Here is an 8314-nt window from a genome sequence, read left to right on the forward strand (position 1 = left end):
GGGGTGGGAGGGGGCTGCAGGGGCGGGGCCTCGGGAGGGGCTGCAGGGGTGGGAGGGGGCTGCAGGGGCGGGGCCTCGGGAGGGGCTGCAGGGGTGGGAGGGGGCTGCAGGGGCGGGGCCTCGGGTGGGGCTGCAGGGCCGGGAGGGGGCTGCAGGGGCAGGGCCGCCGGCGGGGCGGGGCCGGAGCGGAGTTTTTCTGGCCCCGGGCGCGGGGCGGGGCCTCGGCCCTGGGGGCTGCAGGGGCGGGGCCGTCTCCAGGGGAGGCTCCGCCTCCGGATCCACCGCCCGGCGGCGCACCGCCCCTCTCCTGGGTCTTCGCGTGGGACTTCGGTCGCTGGAAAGCCGCGCCCCCTCTCCCCCCTGCTAGCCGACCTCGAGATGCGCCGCCACTTCCTCGGATGCTCGGGGCTGGGGTGCGGGCTGGGCCTGCAGCGCGGCGGCGGAGCAGAGGGCAGAGAGGAGAGCAGGCGGGTTGTCCTGAGGGTTGGGGGCCGCCGCGGCGTTCCAGCCTGGTGGCCGGGGGGGAGGGGCGGAGAAAGGTTGCCCAGGAAATGGGCTTCGACGCCCGTGGAGGGTGGGACAGCGGCGGAGGATTCTCTGGGACGTTCGGTGCCCCGTCCCTCCTACCCCTAGGCCCCACTGCCATTGCGGGGGCCCAGCCGAAAGATGGGCCTTCCCCGGCGCCCTGCGGAAAAGAAAGTGCATGAGGCCCCGCTTCTCTCCTCTAGCCCAGGCTGGGGGACCGCAGAGGGCGCGGTGTGTTGGGTGTGTTGGGGGGGTGCCTCTCCTAGTGCATCCTGCCTCGCGAGGTTACATACCCTAAGTGGGAGGGTGGCAGGGAGCCTCGCTAACTCGCGGGCCCGCAAGCAGGAGAGAAGGCGCCTTTTTGCCATCTGCACCGGCCTGGACACAATCCTGTAAAGTGGGAGTTGTCCCCATCTCACAGGTAAAGAGTTCAAGGCTTACGAAGAGAAGAAGCTTGCCTAAGACCCCACAGCTGGTGAGAGGCAGAGGCAGAATTCGGACTCCAAAACCTTTATTTACCAAGTTTTCCCCTTTCTGATTTACAGGTAAAGGCTGGAGGCTGTGTGGGTGAGAGGCTTAGGCGTTGAGGTCTCTTGGTTCAGATTTGGCCCAGAGGCCACTCCTCAGACCCACCTGCTGCCTGAGTGAGCAGGGACACCTCACTCCTGAGGAAGAGTCACCGAGGTGCTGCCCTTTGTCTGGATGGAGCAGCTGAGGGCTCTGGCAGCCACCGCTGCTATGGGGGGATGCTAACAATAGACGGGGAGTTTACTATATGCCAGCAGGACACAAGCCTAACAACTCTGTGAAGTAGGCAGTTGTGACTGTCTCCATTTCACAGATGAGGAAACTGAGGCTCAGAAGTTGACACTTGGTTGTGATCATACAGAATCTACTTTCTTCGCTTGGCTTCCTGGACACCAGGCTTTCCTGATCTTCCTCACTTCTCTGGCTGCTTCTGTCTTCTCTGTGGGCTGCTCCTTCTATGCGCCAGTTGCTGTAGGCCCCAAGCCGTAGTCTGCAGCGCTCTTTCCTGTCCATACTGACTCCCTCGGAGTGATTTTTTTTTTTTTAATATTTTTTATTTATTTTTATTTTTATTTTTGCTGAGGAAGACTGGCCCTGAGCTAACATCCACTGCCAATCCTCCTGTTTTTGCTGAGGAAGACTGGCCCTGAGCTAACATCCGTGCCCATCTTCCTCTACTTTCTATGTGGGACGCCTACCACAGCATGGCTTGCCAAGCGGTGCCATGTCCTCACCCGGGATCCAAACCAGTGAACCCCAGGCCACTGAAGTGGAACATGCGCACTTAACCGCTGCGCCACTGGGCTGGCCCCCCAGGGGTGATTTCCAATACCTATGTGTTGATGACTGCAAAATTTCCATCTCCAGCCTAGACCTCCAGACTCACGTTCAACTGTCTATCAAACTCAACACACCTGGCCCCCAAAACCTATTCCCCATACTCCGCTCCCATGCTTACCTGTGTCAGAGAATCGTACCAGTGTTCAGTTCCCTGAGCCCAAAACCCAAAAGGTGTCCTCCATGTGCCACTCTTCTTCTCAAATGCCTTTTCCAGTCTCTCAGCAAGTCTTGTCAGCTCTAGCTTCAAACCATCAGAATTAACCACCCCCTAACTCTGCTGTAACCCTCCTGGACCAAGCCACCATCGTCGTGCCCTGGGTTATACAGTAGCCTCCTAATTGCTCTCCCTGCTTCCACCTCCTCCATGCGCTCTCCCAGTCTATTCTCCAGATCACCTCTAGGGAGGTCTTTGTAAGCACAAATCAGATCATGCCATTTATCCTCATAACAAAATCCCCATCTGTAGACGTCCTATCTAATCTGGTTCCCATCTCTCTTCCCCATCCTCATCCATCACCCTCTACCATGCTTTCCCTGCTTTCGCCACACTAACCTAATTGCTATTCCTTGAATTTGCCCTGTTTCTTCCTGCCTCAGGGCCTTTGTACTTGCTGTTCACTTAGCCTGAAATACTCTTCCCCCATATTTTGTTCAGATCTCTCAAATGTCACTTTATGAGAGAGATCTCAGAACTGTCCCCCACTCACATCTGTTTAACCTGATTGATTTTTTTCAGGACAGGTTTCACTACTCAACATTATACACTTATACATTTATTTGTCGTTGTCTGTCTCCCTCATTAGAAAATTAGTTCCGTGAGTGCAGGAACTTTCTCTCTTGTTCACTACTGAATCCTCAGCTCCTAGAACTGAACCTAGCACAGAGTTGGCACTGAATAAAATATTTGTTAAAACACCTGTTAAATGAATGCTTATGATTGTCTTGCTAATGTGGGAAGGGGAGAAGGCAAGAACTATCGCTAAGCTATTTTAGAACACAAAAGTCAAAAGTTTTTCCACCAGGGAGCTGGTGAGGGTGAAGCTGACGCCAACCGCCTATGCTGAGAAGAAAATGTCAGGCCAATGAGTGAGGAAGGGTCAGAACAGTCCCTCATCTGAAAAAGGAGGGGGTGGGGAATGCTGATGTGTCTTCCACATGTTCAGATTATGGCCAGGAGACAGGGCTGAGGGGAGGTTAGGGTCCCAGGTGTATCCTGGGGCCCTCTTTGTGGCCAGGACGCTAGGAAAAGGAGCAACACTTGCAAACTGTCTATCCCTTGGGAACATGCAGAGTCCACAGAAGCTTGAACACCAGGCTCACCAGCCCCCCGATCCAGAGGTACCTAGAATCAGTAAATTTCTCGCTTCAGAAAGGTCCAGGTCAGAAACCTGCTTGATAACATCATCCAGCTGTGCAAACATGAACTGGTGTTAGAGAGACAGACCCAAAGAAACTTCCTTCAGCTCTTTCCGCTCTCAGTTCTGTCAGGTGAAAACTTCGTCCCATCCCATCGGAGACACCTGGAGAAGGAAGGCAGGCTGCTGACTGGCCCATCCAGGGTTTATCTGCCCTGAATCACTCAGCTCTCTGCTTCTCCCTGCCGGCCGCCTTCAGCTGGTTAGCGGCATTTCCTCTGCCCTCTGACGGCACTTTTGTATGTACCTCCCAGTTCACATTTCTGCTTCACCCTAGTAGATCAGAAGGGCATAGAACAGTGCCTGGCATGGGGTAGACAGTTATTTCATTTATCTACTTCTGCATAACCTCCCCCCACCGACCCCCGCCTGAAAACTTAGTGTATTAAAACTAACAATTTCTCACAGTCGTGTAGGTTCAGCTTCATCTAGAGTCAGTTGGGCTCTGGCACAGCTGGAGGTTCCAAATGGCCTCATTCACATGGCTGGCAGTTGGTGCTGGCTGGGGGCTGGGTCAGAATGGGTCGTGGGTCAGGGGCCTTGGTTCTTCTCCACGTGGACCTCTCAGGAGCATTTCCAGAGCAAAGTAAGAAGATGCAGATCTCTTAGGGCCCAGCCTTAAGGTCACTTCTGTGGAAATTTTAGCTAAAACAAGTTACAGGGCAGGCCGGATTCAAGAGGAGGAGGGGTAAGGAATTGGCAGCCATCTTTTTAGGTCTTCCATGGTTTGCCCACTGGCCACAAATTATTTGGATTCTTCCCACGTGTAAAATGCATTAATCTCCCAAGATCTCCCAAAGGCTCATCCCATTAAAACTTGACTTCAGGCTCAGGCTCTAGGTCCAGAATCTAATCATCCAAATCAGGTCCAGGTATGGTTCCTCAGCTTCAGGGACCTATGAACTACAAAACAAGGTACCTTCTCCCTCCTCCTCTTCTTGAGGAATTCAGTCCAAAAGCCATTAGGTAGGGAGAATAAGGTGGGAGGCCAAACGGCATAGACAGTGTGTCAACGCCCACACAAATGAGGAGGGGGGCGTGGAGTGAGAGGTGGGGAGGGTGGCAGCCCAGCACAGGGTGTCAAAATGCAAGCAGACTAAAGAGTAAATGCGAATGGGGTATTAGGGTATTAGGGGCTTCTGTGAGGTGGGGCAGCCCAGTGCAGGATGTTGAAGCCCAAGGTAGACAAGGAGATTGTTAAAGACAGAAAGACTGATAAAAAGTAACTATATATATGGATGATGAGAGTTACCCAACTTTCTGACTGTCAGAGAAGGGAGTTACAAATATAGAAAGGAGAAAACTAAAATGAACTCTTTGAAACTTTATTGGAATTGGAGAAATCGGTGTGAATTCATGGCTTTCAATGTATCGATAGTGAAATAAATATAGATGTGTGTGTTTGTACACAAATATGAGTGAATATCTGGGAGCAGGCCTAGGAGCGGAAACTTGCCAATAGCAATGAGCACAGCTAGCACCCAAATCTTGATTTCTAAACACTGTTTTCCAATAGAAAGAACTAGATATTCTTGGAGAAAAGGCTGATTTCAGGGATAGACCAGGGATATTACAAGATGAGCCTGGAAAATCTTGTTCCAGAAAGTAAGAAGGAGCTTGAAGAATGATAAGGATATGTCAAATGAACATAGAAATCAGTTTGAAGGGGCTCCCATTGGCCAAATATGAAACTATTTGAGCATTAAAATAAATATTGATAGGAGCAGTTTACAACTAATTGAATAAAATAGGAAACCATGAGTTCATACTGATAAAAGAGACATGAAAGTTTGATGAGTAACGAAATATTTACATAAGTTCAAGGTACCTACCCCACAAAATACTTGTAATTTCAAAGGGAAATGTTAGAGAAATGCAAATTGTGAAACATTCTACAAAATAACCATCCTGAAATCTTAAAAAATGTCAAGGTTATGATAGTCAAGGAAAGACTGAGGAACTGTTCCCCATTGAAAGAGACTAAAGAAAAATGACGTGCAACACCATGATTCTGAAGTGGATTCTTCTGCCGTAGAGGATAGTTTGAGGACGACCAGTGAAGTGTGAATGGGGACTAAGGATAAGATGATAGTAATGCATCGATGTTAATTTCCTGATTTCGATGGTTGGCTTGTGGTTATGTTAGAAATATGCGTATAACATTTTGGCGTAGTATGGCATCATGTCAGAAACTTACTCTCAAATAGTCCAAAGAAATATTTGTACTAAACTTGCAACTGTAAATTATCTCCACACCCCCCTCCCCCATATCCAACATTCAACGGGAAGACAGGGACAGGAAAATCACAATAGATACTCCCACTTGGAAAGAGGATAACGAAAGGTACATAACAGTCACTAGTCCTTAGGAAATCTGAGATCCAGTAGCGCACAGGACACCAAGACCCCCTGCTCCAGGTGGCTCTTACCTCTACCCTCTGGGCTCTTGGCTCCATCCTTTGAGTTATTCCTCCTTTTCCATAAGAAATAGCCCTTGTGCAGCAGGGTAACACGTTCAGGCTGCTTCCCTGGGTGTCCAGTGTCTTCATTTCATTTTAAACTGTGTCTATTTTAGTCCAAGTCAGTGATACTTATGCTAGTAAAATTCTCTTAGGAAAAAGCAGAAAACTTTGTGAGTTTCCCATGAATCTTACTGAGTTTCACTCGATTAGACAAAAACCATACCCCCAAATCTCCAGATAAGCCCCTCCCTTCTTTAGGCTGTCAGTCAGGGTGGCTGCCGTGGGACAAATCCTTAAGATTCTTAGAAGCACTTTGGTCTAGCTGAGAGGTCTAGGAGGCACTGCTTGAAATCTTTCTGAGATTTTTAAAGAGTCATACAGTCATATCCTTGACCTTTAGGCCAAATTTTACTGGAAGTGTCCTGGAATTAATTTTTCCTCTAAGTTTTAGTTTACTCTGAGTATCTTTTGCTGGTTGTAGAGACTGTCCTGGGCCCTCTGTAGTTTCTCTAAATTCTGCTTGAAACAAGAGTTTTTTCTTTCTGTATTTTTTCACAGGCTGCTAAAGGGAGTCAACTGGAACTTTGAACATTTTGCCTGGAAATCTCCATAGCAAGACCGCAAGATTATTTGATACATTTTGTCTCATCCATGTTACTGCATGTTGCTAGAGTGTAACTTAGGTCCGTAGTAACCTACAGTAACAGTTTCCTTACTGCGCTTGCATCCTCCTTTGCTACTCTTTGGGACTCTGCAAGCTTCTGGGTTCCAAAGTGAATGCTCTATGTTTTAGGTTTTTCTTTTGGAAGCTCCCCACTTCCAGGTGCCAATTTCTGTTTCAATTACCTATTGCAGGAGTTGGCAAACCAGGTTCCATAAGCCATATCCAGCCCTCCACCTGTTTTTGCAAAGAAAAATTTTTAGAAATCAGCCGTGTTCATATGTCTTCCTATTGTCTGTGTTTGCTTTTGTGCTACAGTGGCAGAGTTGAGTAGTGCAACAGAGAACAAATTGCCTGCAAAACCTAAAAAAAAAATAACTAATCTTTTATAGACAAAGTTTGCCAACTCCTACTATTCAAAAAACGACCCAAAGATGAATTTCTTAAAATAACAACAATTTAGTATTTCTTAAAATTCTGTGTATTAACTAGGTGGTTTTCTGCTTCATATAGTGTTGCCTGAGTTAACAGAATGTCTGGAACGTACAAATGGCCTCCCGCACATAGCTGAAAGTTGGTGCTGATTGCCAACTGGGAATTCAGCTGTAGCTGTTAGCCGAAGTGTAAGTCAGTAAAAGTGAGGCCATCTTGTTTTGCTAAATGGCCCCAGCTTCTCCTCTGTGTGACTACTCGCTGCTCTGCATGTACTTTGAAAAATTCACATGCTCTCCTGATTTATGGCCTCCGCTTACGTATGTACTCCCTGATACCTTGATAAATTAAAACTTTGGGGGCAGGCCCCATGGCCAAGTGGTTAGGTTTGTGCTATCCGCTTTGGCAGCCCAGGGTTTCTCCGGTTCGGATCCTGGGCGCAGACATGATGCCGCTCAACAGGCCACGCTGGGGCGGCATCTCACATGCCACAACTAAAAGGACCTGCAACTAGAATACACAACTATGTACTGGAGGGCTTTGGGGAGATGAAGAAAAAAAAAGACTGGCAACAGATGTTAGCTTAGGTGCTGATCTTTAAAAAAAATAAATAAACCTATGTTCTATGAGTTTTTCTCCAGGAACAGGCTGACCACAGGTGGAAAACACACCTACAAGGCATCCATCGTAGCTCGCAGAAGAATGGAACAGTGTGATACCTGGAGCCTGTCATGCCTGGAGACCAACATCCCTGGACCCCTCCTTACTGCCCATTTTCCCTGTATAACAGCCTCAAGATTCTGAAATCCTCAAAGATGAGTTTTTGAGACATTAGTCACTGGTCTTCTGATTAGCCGGCTAATCTCATTAAACTTCCTTTCTCGATCTCTAACTCATTGTGATTAATTGGCTCAGATCGTGGTGAGTGGGGTGAGCCCATTGGTCAGTACCCGAAGGTCTCAGTTCTCCTCCATGTGGGCCTCTCCACATGGCTGCTTGGGCTTCTTTACAGCATGGCAGCCAGATTCTAAGAAGGAGTATTCCAAATGCATAGGAGGGAGTGGAAGATCCAAGGCTAAGTCTTGGACATTATACAATGACACATCTGCCACATTTTGTCGGTCAGAACAAGTCACGGGGCCAGCTCAGATTTAAGAGGAGGGGAAATAGACTTCACCTATTGATGAGAGATGTGGTAAAGAATTGGTAGCCATTTTTAACCCAACACAACACAAATAAGCTGCTTGTCAGGATGCTACTCCCATCCACACTTTGCTCCAAGTGCCCAGCTGAACTTCTTCCTGTGACCTGAAGTGAAATCAGACTCCTCCTCTCACCTCTTTACCCCAATCCCCACAAAGTGCCTCTATCTCTGGGTCTAGCCCCCACACGGTGACCTTGGCCATGCATTCCTAGCAACATGTACACCCAGGACATGATATGCTCACAAT

At 48.5% G+C, this 8314-nt stretch overlaps 2 long non-coding RNA genes across 4 annotated transcripts; both read left to right on the forward strand.

The window, feature by feature from the left end:
• The first annotated feature begins 268 nt into the window (after positions 1-268).
• On the forward strand, positions 269-2817 carry LOC139078631 (uncharacterized). Its single transcript, XR_011531658.1, has 2 exons — positions 269-946; positions 1071-2817. It is a non-coding gene; the product is annotated as an uncharacterized lncRNA (long non-coding RNA).
• A 941-nt stretch (positions 2818-3758) lies between these two features.
• Positions 3759-7755, forward strand: LOC103555023 (uncharacterized). 3 transcript variants are annotated; one of them, XR_011531657.1, is made up of 4 exons: positions 3768-3894; positions 6329-6453; positions 6945-7054; positions 7494-7755. It is a non-coding gene; the product is annotated as an uncharacterized lncRNA (long non-coding RNA). The 3 variants fall into 3 exon arrangements; XR_545872.2 differs by lacking the exon at positions 6329-6453 and having other exon boundaries at positions 3759-3894; XR_545871.2 differs by lacking the exon at positions 6329-6453 and having other exon boundaries at positions 3770-3894; positions 7505-7755.
• The last annotated feature ends 559 nt before the right edge of the window (positions 7756-8314 follow it).

The sequence above is a fragment of the Equus przewalskii genome, chromosome 22 (genome assembly GCF_037783145.1).
Source record: "Equus przewalskii isolate Varuska chromosome 22, EquPr2, whole genome shotgun sequence".
In the NCBI taxonomy this organism is placed as follows: domain Eukaryota; kingdom Metazoa; phylum Chordata; class Mammalia; order Perissodactyla; family Equidae; genus Equus; species Equus przewalskii.